Source organism: Physella acuta, unplaced genomic scaffold (assembly GCF_028476545.2).
Source record: "Physella acuta isolate Inbredline_101_S28 unplaced genomic scaffold, ASM2847654v3 ptg000243l, whole genome shotgun sequence".
NCBI lineage: Eukaryota > Metazoa > Mollusca > Gastropoda > Physidae > Physella > Physella acuta.
Window position 1 is genome coordinate 808005 of NW_026731762.1, and position 20618 is coordinate 828622.

Consider the following 20618-nt stretch of genomic DNA (forward strand, 5'->3'; position numbering starts at 1 on the left):
GCTGAAATTTTCAGGGAAGCTTTCTTTTGGATGACCACGTTTTTCATCGCTTATAGTAGAGTGATCGCTTGCATTATTGTGATGTATAGCGTTTATTTTCTACTTTTTAGTTCAATCAGAAAACGTGGGTTTTTTTAAACTTTTTTAATGATTATTATTTCCTTATTTAGTTTCTGAATGTAATGCATTTCCTCATCATTATTTAATCCTAACTAAATTTCATCCCCAATTTATTTCAGCTCTAGTTATAGGGCTGGTAAGTAGGCTCATGCAGGTTTTATTGAGCCGTAGAACTGGTTGGTGACCTACTTACAAGCCCTATAAGCCTATTACCTCCTCAACCCCCCCCCCCCCCCCCCACCGAAAAAAGAAAATTGCCCTTTTTTGTAGTTTTTGTTAAATTTCTCTCCACAGAACATTGAAACCTTTAATTACACAATAACATTTTCAGGTTTTAAAAAAATAACAATTTTTATGAATAAGTAAACCATCTTAAATGAATGAACTCAGCCGATGATGAGAACTTAAATACTGAAGCCCAGTGTTTCTACCAAACTTTTTTCTGGGGAGGGGGGGGGGAGCGGCGCACTTGTTATTTTCGGGGTGGGGGCGGCCTACATTTTCCGGGGAAGGGCGGGGCATTGATAAAAATATATACTTTCAATATAAATTCCATTTCGTTCGAGGGGGGGGGGTGGGGGTGAGAGATGCCTGGAAGAAACTCTGCTGACGCCAACATTGCGAGGCTAACTGACGCTGTCAATTGCTGAGGCAAATAAAATAAAAAGGACGCGCCTAGTCTATTTGTAACTACCTGTCATAACATCTTTTGTTTTTTGATAGATCTATTTTATTTTATTTTTAAAAACGTATAAACAAAATATCAAAATGTATCTCGCTTAATCCATTGTATGATTTTGGCCTGCTGAAAGATGGTTTTTTTGTTTGTTTTGTATGCTGTTGTCAGAATGTCGATGTTTTAGGTTGTTGCATGGCAATGAAATCAAGCTGATGCTATAAATAATTGATGGAAAACTGACAGGGCTGGTAAATCAGGGAGAAAAAAAAAGTGAAATTTGAGATAATGAAAGTATATAACTATTTTTTTGTATTAATGTATGGTTTTTACGGTAAAATATTAGAGCTTTGGTAATATATTATACGGTGGTTTTTTTTTTTTAGTATTCGTATATGGTCATGGTTTAGTGTTTCTTTTTTACATTTTTCCGGGTAGATGGTAAATGTAATACTTGCCTTCAAGATTCGCGTACATTAAATCTTTTACTCAACCAAACACACCACGCCCTGTGGGGTGACCTCCCTCCCGCTGTTACCCCGCCCCGTCATTACCAGGCATTTCCTTCTGACATCTCTCCGGGGGGGGGGAGAGAGAACACTAACACACAACCCCCCCCCCTCCCCCCATGGACAAAATTAAAATTTTGAAAAAAAAAAGATTACATTTTAAAAACATACTTTAACATCAACCCCACCCCGAATTTTCAAGTTCCCCTACTTGGAAGTTTCGATTGCCCCCCCCCCCCCCCTCACACACACTCACACACACATACACCTGAGTAAAATTTTCTGAAAGAAAAGCTGTCTAGCACCTGGCTTCTACGCTTACATCTAAAAACAACTCATCTTTACACTACGTATTACCCTGCCCTGCAAATTATTTATAGTGGGTTTAGATAACGAAGTCAATTTATATTTGCCGTCAACAGCTCTGCTCCTTTGTTTTATATCAACATTGCTGTAGAGGTCGAGTTACGACAATTACAACGCTTGTCTGTGGATCTCGCGAGATCTCCCATACGAGAGCGAGGCAAAGTTTAACCAAATGAAGGCACATTTTAAAATCTCGCGAGATCTCCCTACGAGAGCGAGGCAAAGTTTAACCAAATGAAGGCACATTTTAAAATCTCGCGAAATCTACAGATGCAGTGTTTCTTTCAAAAAAAATTCTCCTTGGGGGGGGGGGGGGCTCTTGGAATTTTCGGGGTGGGGGCGGTAGACTTTCTTCGGGTGGTGTTTTTTTTTTGTTGTTGTTATTGTTTTTTCAAACCAATCTCCTGTGAATGATACCAGTGAAGTCCATTTAAGTGACAACTTGTCACGTGGTTAATGACAGCCAGTAAAAAAACGTGTACGTGTTATAGATCTAGCCACGTCATCACCAAGTTGGTGGGGTTTTTTTTTCTGACGTATGACCCTCTGATCTACCTGGAGATCTTTCTCAAACATTTAACCATAGGTCGTCATAAAAAGGCAGACTCTGACCTACAAAGGCGTCACGCATTCTCCATTTACAAACCTACTGACCTACCAAATGACCTACTTATTGACCTACTTATTAACCTACTTCTGACCTACCTTTTGACCTACTTACTAACCTAACTAACGGTCCACCTTGTAACCTACTTGCTGACTTGTCTATTGACCTCCCTACAAACCTACCTACTGACCTACTTACTGACCTACCTACTGACCTAATTACCGAACCACATTGTAACCTACTTTCTGACTTGTCTGTTGATCTCCCTACAAACCTACCTACTGACATACTTACTGACCTACTTACTAACCTAACTACCGAACCACCTTGTAACCTACTTTCTGACTTGTCTATTGACCTCCCTACAAACCTACCACACACATCTTGCTCTGAAACCCGCCTATCAAACAACTTGGACTGGAATAGACAACTGATTGTCCCCAGTTCAAGCAAACAGAAACCTATCCATCTTTTTCTTCTCTCCAAGAATTCTTCACTCGTCTACAGCTTGAAACCGGAAACCACGTCAGGGGCTGTTATGAATAAGAATGAGCCATTGAGAGCCACATTGCTAGTGTGTGGCCCTCCCTTGGGGCCATTCAGATGTCTTGTTTATGAATATTCATTTCTACCCCGAAGATCGCCTTCTAGCAGACGGCACGCCACAACTGCGTTATTTTGGCGGGAATTTTTTTTTCTTCGCCACACAGGAGGTGCTTTACATAAATGAGCTTTGGGTATAAGAATTTGGTTTTCCGGATTATTGCTTTGAGTGAATTTGGCCGAAATATTGACCAGAGTTTTGTCGACTTTTAGAGCCCAGCATAACGCAGGCCATCGACTGGAGCAAAGGTTACATTAAAATAAGTCAGGTTTTTTCTGTCACTGTTGCCCTATTTGGTGTTAGGGTCAAACCATCAGGTACAAAGTCTCGTGGCATATGGCTTTCCTCGTGTGATAGCCCGTGATTTGTAGACATCGTAATAAACTTAAGTGTTCGTTATACACGCATTAACATTAATTACATCAGACTTATTAGATTTGCAGTAGATTTAATATTTTTCGATGCTTGTCCGACAACAAATTAAGAAGCTATAATCAGTATTAATCAGTGTTTCTTCCAGACTTTTTCCTCCGGGGGTGCACTTAAAACAACAATTTCCGGGGGGGGGGGGAGCGGACACTGTCAAAAGTAAATATTTTGTATATAAAATCGGGGGGGGGGGGGGGGTAAGACTTTCATCGAGGGGGGGGGGGGGGGGGCTTGATCACGCCTGCAACACAATTAAGGATTACGTGTCAACTGGTTTTGCGCCTTGAGGCCATTGACTCCGATTTCAGCCGGCTTTTCTTTTTGAATTTGCTTCCATAGCCTTTGTCCAACCTAGAACAAACTACTAGGCAGTTTTCTATCGAGGCTATCGAGCCTCATCTGCCCGAGGGTTCGAACTCGAGACTTTTCGGTTTAGCAAGTATGAGCTTTTACCGACTCGACCACACCGACCCCTGTCGCTGATATAAAGTGAATTTTTCTTTGCCCCTCCCCCCTTTCCTATGCTCCCCAAGATAATTCTGGTGGTGTATCAGATCTAATATACTCGTCCACACAACGAACTATTTATTTACTAACGTAAGCACCCGTTTCTTCCCCTGATACTAGACAGACGTAGAGGGCAGACCCCGCCATTGTGGTGCCTCGTGGGCAGACTACCAGTCTCAGCCGCTCTGTCCCATTCATTATCTTACGCTGGTCTCTGTCCGATTCGCAGAGATTCTTCTGGAATTTTCCAGCGTAACTAAGACTTTACTAACAATATAAAATAAGCCCGAAAGTGACATTACGGCACTGCAATGACAGTGGATTTATGAAACGTATCATAAAATATTTAGGTTGGGGAGGTTATAAACAGCTACCTTGTTCAGAGGCGTAGCGAGGGTGGACATATGTCCCCGGGCGCCGACCTTAGGGGGCGCCAAAAGGGTTAGAAAAACAAATTAAAATCTCATTTTAGCTGCAGTGTTGCATTATAAATATTAAAAAATATATATGTGAGGGAGGGGGTGGTGCAAATGGAAAGTTTGAGGGGAGGTGTGCAAGTTGAAAATTGAATTGAAATGTTGTTCCCGTCGGGGGGCGCCAAATTGAAAGTTGTCACCGGGCGCCGGTAGGGTCGCTACGTCTCTCACATATAAAATACATACATATAAAATAATAACTCAATAAGATAGGGAGTATTTTGTAAAATACATTATATCATTTTTAATAATGTTATTTTGAGCACTAAACTGAACTCTGATTGAATGATCCAGCACATGTTTTTGTACTTGTTTTTGTAAGACACGGACGTATTAAGATAAAAATAAAAACAGACACACTATGAGTGATGTCAAAGAATTTGTGGTGGTTTGACGTAAGACTTTTGTTGGGCTCAATGAAAAAAAAAACATTTTTAAAGACACGAATATTGTGCAAGACGTGCTAAAGACAAAAACTTATGTCAGACATCGATTTTAGGTCAAGACGCTCTCGACGTCGCTACCATGGCAACAAGGGCAGATCACTCTCGCTTGCCCGCAGAGTTAGTTCCACTTTGGATAACATTTAACATTAGATTTTTTCTCGCTGGTCCACTCAAGGAACAGCCATATACACGATGGTTGTTTAATTACTAAGTAAAATGTTGTTGTTGTTTTTTTAATTAACTAAATAGAACGACGCATAAGTCGTGAAAAGTAATTTTTTTTTTTTAATTAATAAACTAAAACTACACATCAGTAATGAACGTAAAAGAATTTTTAAATTAATTATGGTAACTAAAACGACACAAAAATGATAAATTATGACTTTTTATTTTGTCTATAAAATCATTAAAGTGATGTAGAGGAAAAAATAATTTGTCATTAAAAAAGGAAACTCAAAAAGGATGCAATATAACCGATATTTCTGTTTTTAAAAAAAGTAAAGGTAAAATGTAACCTACAATGTTGTCAAGAAAAATCTTCAAAGTAATGTAACAAAAACAATTGTCACGGAAAAACTTGAAAGTGATGCTGTACAACAGACACTTTTGTCAGGAAATAAATAGATTAAAGCAGCATATAAAGACCTAAGTAACTGATCAATTTTTGATTAATTGCTCGCGCGTGTTCACGTGATGCCGCACGAACTAGAACAATAGCTGACTCGTTTCTCAATGACAAGAAAAATATTTTAAAGTTTACATTTATTTTTATCTTTAGTAGATCTAGATTAAAAGACCGCAAGGGAGAAATAAAGGTTATATTTTTTACTTGTATCATTTTAGACAAAGGAGATAAATCACAAACTTTTCTATATAAGGGGCATAATCGCATTTTGTTAAAACAAGGGGAACATTTATAATAATATACTCATTGTACAAAGAACTTTAGTCGCTTTATATTTTGTTTACTAAAAAAATCGAACATGCTTTACATTCTATGACGAATACAAAATTCAAGTCAAATGATATCGCATTAGAATTTACGAGCACCTTCCTATTAGGGACACAGGGTAATTTTTTCCCTTCCTTTCTGAATCTTAATAAAATACTTAAAAAAAAACTTTTTAAAAAACCACGTTTTTCTTGTGGACTAAAAAGTAGAAAATAACTATTTACATACATTTGATGACAAAAAACGTGGGTCGGGCAGATGGGTCGGGAAATTTGATGGTGAACGTACCCACGTTTTTTTGTCATCAAATGTATGTAAATAGTTATTTTCTACTTTTTAGTCCACAAGAAAAACGTGGTTTTTTAAAAAGTTTTTTTTTAAGTATTTTATTGTTTAAAATGCGTGAATGGCCACTATTTTGTGTCCGTCCCCACCCTCTTTCAATAATTCCTGCTACTTCCTGGGCCATTTTTATGCATTTTAATAAAGTGTGCTTTCGTTCAATACACAGCAGGGTCCTTCTTTATAGATTATTTTCTCGAACTGCGGTTGAAAATTGGAGTAAAGAATAAAATACTTAAAAAAACTTTTTAAAAAACCACGTTTTTCTTGTGGACTAAAAAGTAGAAAATAACTATTTACATACATTTGATGACAAAAAACGTGGGTACGTTCACCATCAAATTTCCCGACCCATCTGCCCGACCCACGTTTTTTGTCATCAAATGTATGTAAATAGTTATTTTCTACTTTTTAGTCCACAAGAAAAACGTGGTTTTTTAAAAAGTTTTTTTAAGTATTTTATTTTCTCCTTTTTAGTCCGTTGCTACACATGAAAAACGTGGTTTTTAAAAAGTTTTTTATATAGTTTATTTTCTACTTTATCTAATGACTTGATTAAGTATGACTTGACTAAGTGTTTTTAAATACACGGACTAAAAAAATCTTGAGCGACCGATACGCTTTAAACAGAGAAAGGGTGTAATTTACGTTGCTGGCGTGGAGATCTACTCACGAATCACGTGATCAAATCTCCCATAAACAAACAAATAAACGCGAAGCTGAGTTAAGGAAAAACGTGTTTATGTGTATTTTAGCATGCCCAGCGTACCAACCGTGTCACCGTTAACAATGTGTTACCGTGTCCGTTCTCCTTTTTAGTCCGTTGCTACACATAAAAAACGTGGTTTTTTAAAAAGTTTTTTTTAAGTATTTTATTTTCTCCTTTTTAGTCCGTTGCTACACACGAAAAACGTGGTTTTTAAAAAAGTGTTTATAAATACACGGACTAAAAATCTTGAGCGACCAGGATTCGAACCTGGGTTGTCGCGGCCACAACGCGAAGTACTAACCACTATACGATCACGGCCAGCGCGCTCACATCGATTGGGGCCGAAGTAACTGTCTCAATAGGACTCCAGTCTTGTCGGTATCTTTAGAAATCATGTCCTCAATTTTATGGTCCTTGGGGCGTAATTAAATTAAGCTAATTACGGTCACTAATAGCTAGTTTTTATGATTGCATCTGAAATTGTTAGGCGAAAGTAGCATGCATGCCAAATTTCAGGTCTCTAGAGCAATCAGAAGTGGGCTAATTTTCGATGTCAATTTTAACAACAAACATCCAAACAACCAAACAAACAAACAAACGCGAAGCTGAGTTAAGAAAAACGTTTTAAAAAGTAAAGATCACTTTTGACATGCCCAAAACACATCACCCTTTGACCTTTTGGCTGCTGGCCAATCAGGTCAGGTTTTACAAACAAATCCTGGCAAGGGCTAATGAGAGGAGGCGTACTTTATCAAAGAAAAAAATGGACTTGACTCCGCTAACAAGATTGTATATGACATTGTGTGTCGCCCATAAGGGCTAGGACGGCGGGGAAAGGTGTGGGGCTAAGAAGCTTGGTCTACCACGGGCGTCCGCAGCAAAAGCCGAGAGTCTGGGGCAACTCTATTAAATCTCGTAATGCTTTTTTTTCTTCGTTTGGCTGCTAGTCTGAGGATCTCGAGTTCGGATCTCGGTTCGGACTCGTGATTGTAGGACGTTCCTAAGGGGGGTCATCCATAAATGACGTCACGCTTTTTTTTACAGATTTTTACCTCCCCCCTCCCCCTCCTTCACACATCGTCACAAAATGCCAGACTTCAACCCTAAAATGACGTCACACATCAGCCTACAACCCCCCTCAAAATTGCAGTTGAATTTTTTTTTTTTTAAACATCGATATTCTAACATTGCTTTTTTATAATGCAAAAGTGTGAACCCCCCCCCCCTCTCCCTCATCACACACGGTCACAAAATTACGGACCCCCCTCCCCGCTACGAGTGTGACGTCATTTATGGACGACCCCTAAGTCCTAGCTCTGATGGGTACCTGACTTACGTTTTGGGAAAATAAAGGCGGCTGGGCATAATGCTGACCACACCAACCCTTCCTATTCCTATTCAACTGCCCAAAGGATCGCTAGCTCTAAAGAGGATTCTTTACTTTTTTTATATCTACAAAATACAAATATATTTTTAAAATCTCAATTAATTAAGCAACTCACTCGCTTCTTAAATACCGGAGTCACATTCATGCATTTTTTAAAGAAAAAAAAACATCTCGCGTGCATTTAAGGACCAAAATCTGTTTTAGATAGAATAACTGGTTCACTGTTATTCTTGATTAGATAGCACCCACCATCCTCCCCCCTCCCCCCCCCCCCCCCCCCCTGAATCGTTATGTTTTTCTGCATTGTTTTTGTTTTAAAACAGAAAGTAGAGAGAACCTTTCTTTTTTTTTCTCCTATAATTACAAAATAAATTATCTGAAAGATCACGTTTATTACAAGCAGACGACAATATTTATTAGGTTTTTGCTTTTTTTTTTAAATTACGCAATCTCTGTTTTTCTGTTTCCCGTAGATTTATTAACAAGATGAACTTTGTGAATATTCGCTTGTTTACGGTAAAAAAAAATCGCGCTATCTATTTTAAGCACAATTATTTTTACATTATTTTACACCAAAAAATAATCATAATAGTCAAATTCCCTTTCGAACCTATCGGTGCAAGTGAAGTTTGGTTTACCTGTTTCTGTGACCTCGGCAAAAAAAGGGATAGTTTGGTCAGCACTGTACCAGCCGCCTTTTCTATCCTTAACGTGAGTCAGGTATCAGTCAGAGCTGTATGGACTCAGGGATGCTCTACTGACTTGAACCCGGATTCGAACTCGAGACTTACGGTTTAGTAGTCGTATGCTCCACCTTTCGACCATACCTTCCCATAAAACAATAAATCATATGCCCGTCGAAATAACGTCAACTAAAGATAACAGTCGGATGTTTATCAAGTTGACAAATATTTCAACATGAAATATTGATAGCTTGCATGTAGGTTATATTCGGACACTGCGGGGTGGGTTTTTTTTTCTTTGAGTTAGGGGAGGTTGGCAAGACGTTGATGATTGCCTCAACCTTCAAGACAAGTTGTACAGATTACCCCCAGGCTTCTAATTACAAAATGTGAAGTAAACACTTTTAATTTAACTCAACACCCACTTTAAACAATTTAAACCACAGGGCTTTTTTAAACTCTAATATGGTTAAGCGTTTTTATATATTTTAACACGATAGTGTTACACAGTATCTCCTCCACCCCCACCCCCATCCCTACCCTACCCTACCCTACCCTACACACTGATGACATGCCGACATCACAAAATCAAAACACGACATTCAAACCTAATCGATGATTTGATTTTCTTTTCCGTCAAATTCCGTCAACCACACCCAACTTTTCATTATTTCAGCCCCAGCCCCAGCCCCCGATGCTTCACTTTCTACAACCCCACTCCCCTTTCGATACATTCAACCAACCCCCAACCCCTTTCCTTCACATACTACAAACCCCCCCCCCCTACCCTTCACTTTCTACAACCTCACCCCACTCCCGTTTCTTAACATTCCCCCCCAACCCCTTTCCTTCACATACTAAACCCCCCCTCCCCCTCTCCACTTTCCTTCACATGCCACGAACCCCACGCCTTTCATCCGTCTCATCTTTCGCCTCGCTCCCCTCACCACGTCTTATGTCCCTTCACGTTGTATTAAACCCCTCCCCCCCCCCCCCCCCCATCCCTACTGAAATGAACCGCTGTCTCCAAACATAAGAGAACGCTTGATTTCAATATCCAATACATTAGTTGACGTCATGGCCGGAAGTCACGTGTTAGCTGGCTAAAAATAAACAGACGCACGATCCAGCAGTAGACAGAGATCCACGTCATTCCTTTCCTCCCTTCAAAGGGTAAAATTTATATTTTCAAAATAAGTCGGCATGATGATTGAAATTATTACCATGCAGTATGTTGGAAGAAATTATTTTTAAAATTATAATATTAGCTGTTCTTTATCTTTAGAGAAATGCGAGTACACAATAAATGTGACTAGTCGACATTAATGTACGACAAAACTCAAGAGGGGCGCCTTTATGTACACGAAAACAACTCTAGAGGGCGCGACATTATGTACTCACAATAAAAATACGCTATTGTGAAAACAAAATTAATTAAGTGGGTGATACTACGTACACTAAAATAACCGAGAGGGCGCCATTATATACACATTTAACAAAAAAGGGTTAAAATGAATGTACACATGTAAGCCTTCACTCATACATGTAACAAACAAGGTTGCTGTGAAAGTATTTTTTTCTGTTATTACGAATAGCTTGCGCCATTTTTAAAAATACCCACATCAAACGCGTGTAAACAGAATATTTAACTTCAGCCTATTACATATTAAATATTTGGTTTGAAAGGTACCTTAATATTTGTAAATTTTATACATATTAAGGTACCTTTCAACACATATCACAAAACTTGATTGAACCTGTACTCTCCCTTGACCAGGACGTACAATCGTGTGCTATCAAAGAACCAATCAAATGCCCGCAAATAAACTTGTACAATGGAAATTTCCTACCGATTGGTTAGTCTATATTTGTATTTTAATCCGTTGGCTATGTAGACTGGGGAGGGGGGGGGGGGAGTATTGGATAAAAATTACCATTGTTGCCTCCCCTCTGGTGACGCCTCATTCGGCGGCGATAAAGTAATAAAAATCAGCATTCTTTGGTTCAAATAACCAGCACCTTAGGGCGAAATAGTAAAATGGGATTTGGATTTTGTGTTCGGTGATAATGAGGGTATCATGTGACTAGTAGGGCTACACAATACCAGTTTTTTGTGTGTGTTTTGCTGTTTAGTATAAACTAAATACTAGAGTCTTATTACTAGTAAGGACACGTTTCATGAACCAACATGATTTGATAATTTCGTATCGTATTTTATAATTCAATGATCATTCTTAGAAACTGAGGAGCTTTATATATATATATATATATATATATATCTATATATATATATATATATATATATATATATATATATATATATATATATATATATATATATACTCCATTTATTATTTCGTTTTTAATTTATTTATTTATATATGTGTGTGTGGTGTGTGTGTGTGTGTTTGTTCGTGTGTGTGCATGTGAGCGTGTGTTTTTTTTTTTCTCTCATCCAGCCAGATGAACTAATTTTACTTGTTCACGATGTTGAATCATGAAGAAACGCCCTCGAACCTTATACGTGTCGTAGTTTTTACATTTCTGTTTTCTAGTGCGTGTCCACAAAAATCGTCCTGGGCTGGAGGTTACTTTTTTATTCCTTCTGAAAGATCAGACCTCTAGCCAGGTAGAGTAATCGCCCCTGAAGCTTATCCGGGAGGTGAGTGCATTCAGCACCGGTGCTAGATTTCCAGAGCGTGCACCTTGTTGCTGTTTTCTCGTGTAACTGTGAGAAGATGTGCGGATATTTCTTGCGTTTATTTTTTGACGATGCGTGTGGTGGTGAGGTAGTGGGGGTGGGTGTTTAAAAATTTAACATAAATACTCTTTTAATTAACATCGTGGTTTGTTTTTATTTAAATAAAGTACCTTATACGCCGAGGTCACTGTAACAGGTGAACTCTACTTCACCTGCAACATGGGCCAATGGATGTACAGAGTACCTTGCCAAAAAAATCTAAAGCATTAATTATATTATTCCAAATAGCTCTAGTTTGGGAGAGTTCAGGGAGTTTTGTTGACTATAAATAGGCGAGTCAATATAAAACCTATATTATAGTGTAAAGTGTACATAAATGCTGTTCATTTACTTGTTATGTGACTGTGAAAACTTAACTAGCCACATATGTGATCCTGCCTTCTCGTGATCAGTTCCCGTTCCTGTCCAAGACACATGGGGCAGGTGAAGTAGAGTTCACCCACGTGGGGCCAGATGAAGTAGAGTTCATCCACATGGGGGCAAGGTGAAGTAGAGTTCATCCACATGGGGCAGGTGAAGTAGAGTTCATCCACATGGGGCAGATGAAGTAGAGTTCATCTGTTCCAGAGAGCTCGGCATATAGAGGGATAGTGTGGTCAGCACTATGCCCCAGCCGCCTTAGTTTTCCCTAATGTCAGTTAGGTACCCCAGCAGGATGAACTCAGGGGACATTCTATTGACTTGAACCCGGATTCGAACTCGAGACTTTCGAGTTAGCAGTCTAGCTTTCTACCGCTAGGCCACGCGGTCCAATTGATCCTGCCTCCTGCGCCACTTTTTATTTTAAATCACCAAGGATCTCTCGACTCGTACACTTGGTTTCATTTTAATTTTTAGAAGTCATATTTGCCTAGATCTGCTACAGCCCAACTCCCGCCATCAGGGGACTTTACCCTGGATGCCGAGTCTCTCGGGGTAAACGGGACGTGGGAAAAGCGTCCAATAACAATTTGTATGGGAAGCATGGATAAAAGAAATGTGCCTATCGTGTGTGTGTTGCGGGGGGGGGGGGATTATAGAGAAAATAAAATAGAGCAGTTGGAATAGGAAAGGGAAATATGAAATTGGAAGGATGGAATAAGAAAGATGAAAAAGGAAACATCGTATTTAAAAGGTAAGTTAGATTGCCATCTCGTAAATCAAAAATTGTAGAAATATATAAATCATTTAGACCCGAATAGACGGAGAAGATTTTACTTTTGTAATCATGAACCCAGAGGGCGCCACGAGGGTTTTTTGTTCAGTTTCAATGTGAGTCATCTTTGTCTTGTAAAGCTGGAATCTGCGACAATTCGTCTACGACAGGTGGTCAACAGACAATTGGTCTATCCGCGATATTTTGTCAACAGACATTTGGTCTATAAGCGATATTTTGTCTACAGACATTTGGTCTATCCGCGATATTTTGTCTACAGACAATTGGTCTATCCGCGACATTTGGTCTATCAACACTCAGGCTACTTAGGTTGCATGATCACATTTTTTAACTGCTACAAATAGTTATCGGCTTTTTTTAAAATTCGAAATAAATTTAAGAGTGGACATTTAAAAGAGAACCGAACATCTTAAAGTTTATAATTAAAATGCACTAGATAACTGTGTTAAAACCTAAGCCTGTATTCTCTACCGGGATAGATTACGTTTTGGTAGACAAGTCACAGCAGATCATTTGTCGAGGTAGAGCAAAAGTCTCCCCCCCCCCCACACGCAAACTAAAAAGATTATCGCACTTCAACTCCCCTTCTCCGAATTGCATATTTTTTTAACAACTATTGCTTTCTAAATTATTTGAGTATACATTTGATATATTAATCAATTTCAGTTGCACTTTACAAGAAAGTCTTTTAAAAATAACAGCTAAAATGTAGGTTACAACTAATTCTTAAAATGCCAATCACCCGTCTCCCTAACGTCATAGCTCATGACTTTAAGGCTTATACCATTTCTCACCCCCCCCCCCCCCCCCCCATCCCTTAGGAGGTTCAAGTCATTTATGGACGACACTGCTAAAAATCATGTAAAAGTTTAAACTGTAACCAAAGGTCATCCTTTAAACCAAGTACTTTGATCATATTTTATGGATGCTACTTTGTTGTGTTTTCTCCATCTAATCAAAGGTCTTCCCTTGAACTAAGTACTTAACCTTATGGATGCTACTTTGTTGTGCTGTGTGACATATTTCTGTTTTCTTCATTTAACCAAAGGTCGTCCCTTAAACGAAGTACTTTAATCATACTTTATGTATGCTACTTTGTTGTGTTTTCTCCATTTAATCAAAAGGTCTTCCCTTGTACTAAGTACTTTACTGATGCTACTTTGTTGTATTGTGTTACATATTTCCGTTTTCTTCATTTAACCAAAGGTCGTCCCTTAAACCAACTACTTTAATCATACTTTATGTATGCTACTTTGTTGTGTTTTCTCCATTTAATCAAAAGGCCTTCCCTTGTACTAAGTACTTTATTGATGCTACTTTGTTGTATTGTGTGACATTGTGAATGGCACCAAAGAGTCGGGATAATGGAATCGCGGGGCTGTTTTGATGGGCGGGGCTGGGCGAGGAAGGACAAGATGTGTCCGATTTGACCAGATTACAACAGCCATAGACTAGAGGGGGGTCGTTGACTAGACATGAAGGGGTCGTGGGTTAGACAAGAGGGGGTCGTGGGTTAGAGAAAAAGGGGGTTGTGGGTTAGACGTGAGGGTGGGGGGGGGGTCGTAGGCTATGACAGAACAATCGATAGTGTTTAATGAGGGCAGAAAGGGACAACTTTTTTTAAAGTTTGAGATCACATGGAACATTTATAATATATAATTTTACTATCATGTTTCGGCTGTGTACCGCCTATGTGGAGACGACTTCAAACATTTATAGGTGTGGCTCATAGGTGAAAACAATATCACAACAGTTTGAGAAATGCGATTTAATAATTTAGTTGCAAGTCTGTGTTTAGTTTACTTAGCGAGCTGTGTGAAATCCTGGCAATGTATGCGAGTAACCATGGTAAACTAGGTCACCAACTCTCAGTAGTTTCCCTTTAATGAACTACGTTATTTGTTTTAATTAGACGATGTGAACAAACAGAAAAGGATTTACAATGTTAATTATGCTTATTACAGCAGAAAAGTCACGTTTCGGCTATAGAAAACATTTTTTTTCCCGTCTGTTTAATGTTAATTGCCTAGCAGCGCTTTGTAATCCTGCACTTCGTCGTTTAAATTAAACATCTTCAGCGCTTCTTTCAATTAACAAAGTTCTGGAATCTACCATGTCGTAAAAAAATATCCTGGGATGCAACGCGTTAGCAAGATGAGGTCGTTGCAGGGCAGTTGTTGTTTTTTGTTCCTACGAGTTATGTGTTAATTGTTTCTACACGAAAACATTTTCAGTTGTTGTTTTTTGTTCCTACGAGTTATGTGTTATTTGTTTCTATACGAAAACATTTTCAGTTGTTGTTTTTTGCTCCTACGAGTTATGTGTTATTTGTTTCTATACGAAAACATTTTCAGTTGTTGTTTTTTGCTCCTACAAGATATTTGTTAATTGTTTCTATACGAAAACATTTTCAGTTGTTGTTTTTTGTTCCTACGAGATATTTGTTATATGTTTCTATACGAAAACATTTTCAGTTGTTGTTTTTTGTTCCTACCAGATAAAAAAAATAATGCTTGGATAAGAATTTTTTATTTATTTTTTGCAAAGTGCCCTCTTCGAACTTTGAGCACTCGAAAAATATTGTTAAGAATATGTACTCTTTTAGATAATACAGATTTCACAATTTATTTCAAGATCGCCGTCCAGATCTGCACTAGCTTACCCAAGTTTCGTTTAGCAGTACTGGAGGGGGGAGGGGATAACAACACAGACCCGGTGGTTTACTCCTTGTTTAAACAAATCTATTACCCTAACGTATTTGACGTCATCGTTCGTTTCAATTATTTGGTTCGTTCTTTTTTTTTACCTTTTCGTTAAAAACTTTTTTTTTTAAAATCCATGTTTTAGAATTTACATAAAATCAGTTAAGAAAAACTCGGACTAAACTTTCAAGTAAGTGGAGGTAAATGGGGGGGGGGGGGGGAGTTAGGAGATTGGAGGTATGACGTCATACTAAAATACCCAGTAGCTTTAAGTGGCTTAAAGTAGGCCACTCTAATAAGTACGTGTTGAACATTACACTGGTTGTTCTATAACTAAATTTTACAACGCTTTAAAATAAAATTTAAAAAGTCAATGCAATAAAATAAGAATCTTGGTGTAAGAAATAAAGTAAGAATCTTGGTGTAAGAAATAAAGTAAGAATCTTGGTGTTAAGAAATAAAGTAATAATCTTGGTGTAAGAAATAAAGTAAGAATCTTGATGTAAGAAATAAAGTAAGAATCTGTGATGCTTAGCTTTTTGTGGCGTGTAATAAGTCGGAATTGTAAACAGATTAGCCATTTCTTAATGACGTCACTTTCGAATGCTTTGAAAAAAAAATGCGAGAGAATAAGGAAAAATTGCAGTCAATTTATTTATTGCAAGACTTGAAACTCTTCATCCGAGGCAAACACGCTTATAGTTGCAATCACAAGGGCATTTTGTATTCTTTATAGTGTGATACATCAAGAACACATTGAAGATAGAAAAGAAAATGTAAAACACACAGTAGTGAACCATGAGCTGACTTCTTTTGAGAACGGCAGTATGTTTAATCTTCACCGGTGAACTTGGTTTGAGAACGAAAAGGTCAACGACTTGCGTTGTATTGATCTCCCTCACCAACCTCTCTATCCCTTTCCTCCCCCCCTCCTCCCTCCCATACCATCAATTACAGGGTCACTTGACTCTGGCGATATGATGAATTGTAAGCTATCGTAAACTCTCGTTGGCCTGATTTTAGAAGAAGTAAGGGTTACCCCCTCCCCTCCTTCCCACCTCTTCCAAAAGATGAGTAATGCGACATTACAGACAGTCTCACAGATAATAGAACGACTTCACATACAACAGCTAGAATCTGAGATTCTCGTAAACTTTTCGGAAACCAAATAAAATAAAATTGTTTCTTGATAAATATCATTTTTGATACGTTTTCGTTTAAGCAGGAATATCATCTAGAATAGTAGGCCTATGTGACATTAACGTAGCCATCCTTTCGATATAATATCTTGAGTCAGGACGTAAGAAATATATACGGGCTATTGATTTCCATTTAGCTGGCTTTTTCCTTAAAGCCATAACCGGTGAAGACGTAATTTTGGCGCCTAATTATTTCTCTTAGATCTAAGCGATGGTCCTGTCAAAAGGAAGACGGATTCATACATTTGGCAATCTTTTTAACGGTGTGGTGTCATCTGGAGAATCTTTACGTCTGTTTAAGTTTGGAGGAAGGAGGGGGGGGGTAGAATGATGCCTAACCGGAAAAATTTATTATAAAACCTCCCCGTGATAGTTAGGCCTAAACCTAACAGGAAACGCCCAAACAAAATCTATTCTTTTGTTATGTTTGTCAGCGCGCCGTAAACAAAAATCTCCCCCTAAATCAATGTTTGTTTCTTTAGTCTAGCACACTTTTTAGACTGTTAATGAGACAAGATTTAGAAGTCCGATACTCTCCTGTTATCCGATCAGCTTGCGAATCGCTGTTCACCTGTTTTGCTTGTAAGGTGTAGATGTTATTATTCAGCTTTATCTTTTATTCATTTTTTTCAGCTAACACACGTATGTACTTAAAATTTAAAAATTTTTAAAAATAGACCGTCATATACCTACAAATATTATTGGCCAAGTTTTTGAACAAATAACAGATATAGGTTTCGAAGCCACCGTAAGTAAATGCCCCCCTCCCCCCACCACCACCATCACCATCTAGCTCCTTTATAAAAATCTATCCAAGTCTTAAGTTTCAACTCCATTAAACTCATGTATTAACGCCCCTATAACTTACCTTCCAACTCCAAATTATGCCCCTATATCTACGCCTCTAGATCTTACCCTCCAGTCGTATAAAATCTCAGCATCGACGCCCCTGTAAGTTACCCACCTAATCATGTACTCATTTATCTACACGCCCCTGGATCTTTATCCTCCAATCAATACATCATCCAATCCACTCTAACCCTGAATCGATGCCTCTGGATTCTCCTCCCCCCCCCCCAATCTTGATACAGCGTCTACGCCCTTGGATCTTGACCCTCCAACCCCACTAGCCCATACATCTACACATCTAGGACTTATCCTCCAATCAATACATCTACACATCTAGGACTTATCATACAATCCACTCTAACCCTGAATCAACGCCTCTGGATCCCTCCCTCTCCCCTTCCACTCCATTTTCCCATCTTGCCACAGCGTCTACGCCCCTGGATCTTTACCCTCCAACCCCAATCTCCTGCTTGGCCAGATCCGGACGTATAGAAAGTTTTTGTGTGGCCAAATTATTATATTAGTGCCGCTAGTCTAGCCTAATCGATCATTTATCATTATCATAGCAGTATTAGCAACGGAAATTCTCATCTATTTCTGCTTACACTGGAATAGGTTCCGTTTTTGTTTGGGGTTGGTTTGGGTTTTTTTGGGGGGTTTTATTTTTCGTTTTTTTTTTTTCTTTTTTTTTTTTTTTTTTTTTTTTTTAATTTTCTTTTTTTTAATTTTTTTTTTTTTGCATTTGAAGTTATTATGCATACATGTTTCTATCAAAGCTGACTACAGTCTAAATTCAGTAAAATTGCTAATGTTCTATAGAACAATATTTTTAACTAGGGGAACGTCCATTAATAACCACGTATCAGTTTTAGCCTTTTTAGTTTATCCCCCCCCCTTAACTCCACTACCACCATTTCGTTAACTTAAAAGTGTCGTTAGAAAACCCTTTTTAATTAACATTTACTGTATAAATACCATCACAATTTCCGACCCCTTTAATACTGTAAATTAATCCCAAAAAAAAACATGCACATGCACACCCTTTTATTTTTAATGACATTCATTTAAAATATATTCAACGTTTAATTCTACAACCCCCCCCCCCCACCCAACCGTTTAACTCCCTCCTTTTCCTCTATGTACCTAACATTCATTTAAGTTCGACCCTGGGGCTTAAACTTAACGTAACTACTTTTGATACGTTAAGTTTTTAACCTACCAAGGCAATCTTGATAACACCCCCTCCCCCCTCCCAGTGTTTCTTCCAGACTTTTTTGCCCGGGGGTGCACTTAAAATTTTCGGGGGGGGGGGGGGGACGGACACTGTTAAAAGATATATTTTCTATATAAATTCCATTTCGTTCGAGGGGGGGGGGGGGGCTCTATGAACTATCAGCGATATTATTGTAGACTGTAACCTGTGCACATCAAATCGAAATAAAGAAACACATCCACTTCATTAAAACATATATTCAAATTAGTTATTACTTATATATATTTTTTTTCTGTTTAGTGATCAGTGTAATTATTATTACATAATTACTAAATACGTTTAGATAGCTTGTATTTAATGTTAACAATTTTTAAGTATGAATTATTTTTAGTCATCTTTGATTTACAAATTAGGTACAACCAAGGGAGTGAACCTACAATTTTCTTCTCAAAAGTGATTAAAAATACAGAGAAACTTTGTATTAATTAGATTATTGTTCTCGTGTATATTACTAAGCATTAATATTAAAGCCTTGAATAATTTTTGTTCATAGTCATATTTTATTAGATTTTGATATATTCTTTGACTCTAGTTTAAATAGAAAACTATTAGCTATGTGAAATTCTTAATTTTTGAAATATATGAATAGTTCAACGTTTATCAATATTGCCCTTGTGCTGTTTTATGGCAACTATTTCTATTCCTGTTATTTAATAGATCTATGTAATTTCTAAATGATTGAAGGATGAATTTTTACTGATAGAATCACACGCACATCCCTCGCTCCTCATTAGCATTGCTTGCCAAATAATTCTGTGCGGCGGCGTGGTCGAGTGGTAGAACTTACGACTGCTAACCCGAAAGTCTCGGGCTAAAGTCTGTAGGACTTCCCTGATGGATACCTGTCTCGCGTTAGGGAAACAAAGGCAGCTGGGCGTAGTGCTGACCACACTATTCCTTTGTATACCGAGATCATTGAAACAGATGAACTCTACTTTATCTGCCCCGTGCGTCATGCATGGGTACCACCGGGAAAAGATTAAGGTGAACCTGTGTAAGTTACGCCCAAACTTCCTCTCGCCAGTACAGGGCGTCCTTATATTTGTACGAGCTCTATTAGCGAGACCATCGTCTCGGCGGATCTCGCGTTACTTTGCCGTTACTTTTGACACTGATGGAGCATTAGCATTCCTCTCTGTGGCGCAGCCCATCTCCGCCCCGCAGAAAGTAGGTCAAGTTGCCGGTGAGTGATGTCATCGAAGACCACCACGAGCACCCACGTGAAGTACTTACTTGCCCATATACTTCAAATCTAGATTGGATTTCGGATACTTTTCCGTAATGGGGTAGCACCAGATAGCCATTTTTATTGTATCCTCAATTTGCAATAAAAGTCACGTGATACCCTATAATATACTGACACGTTTTATTGATGAGAGTGTTAATTTTGGGTAAAGATTTTTTTAGATCGGGACAGAAGATACATTAGTCTACCAGTGTAGCTGGATGGGGGGGGGGGCACTTAAAACTATCAGAGGGGGGGGGGGGGGGGAGGGCGAACTAAATTTCCTGGGGGGGGGGGGGGGGTGAAAAGTATATATTTCGTCCAGAGATGCCTGAAAGAAACACACAGCAATGACCACTTCGAAACAAAAAGTAAAAAAAATGTCCAGGTTTATTTTTTTTGTTAATTGAATGTAAGCTAAGGATGTGTCCATTTCAATTCTATCTTTCATTTGAAACCTCGTGTGCGGTTGGAAGGGGGTAGCCTCGTGAACCCAAATCTTTCTTTGACTAAATATTTGGCGTAAGTGGGCCTGTACGCGGGCACTTGACTCCAGAAGTCGAGCAGGCCCTTAAGAAATGTGCAGGTGAAATCCTCGGACGGTTGTTTACCTGCTCATCCGTCTGCGGAAGCGATTAAG

General features: G+C 38.5%; 1 protein-coding gene across 1 annotated transcript in view; it reads left to right on the top strand.

The window, feature by feature from the left end:
• Nucleotides 1-20618, top strand: part of LOC131938409 (arginine kinase) — a 79330-nt gene that overhangs the window by 49497 nt on the left and 9215 nt on the right. The gene's annotated exons all lie outside the window — the stretch shown is intronic.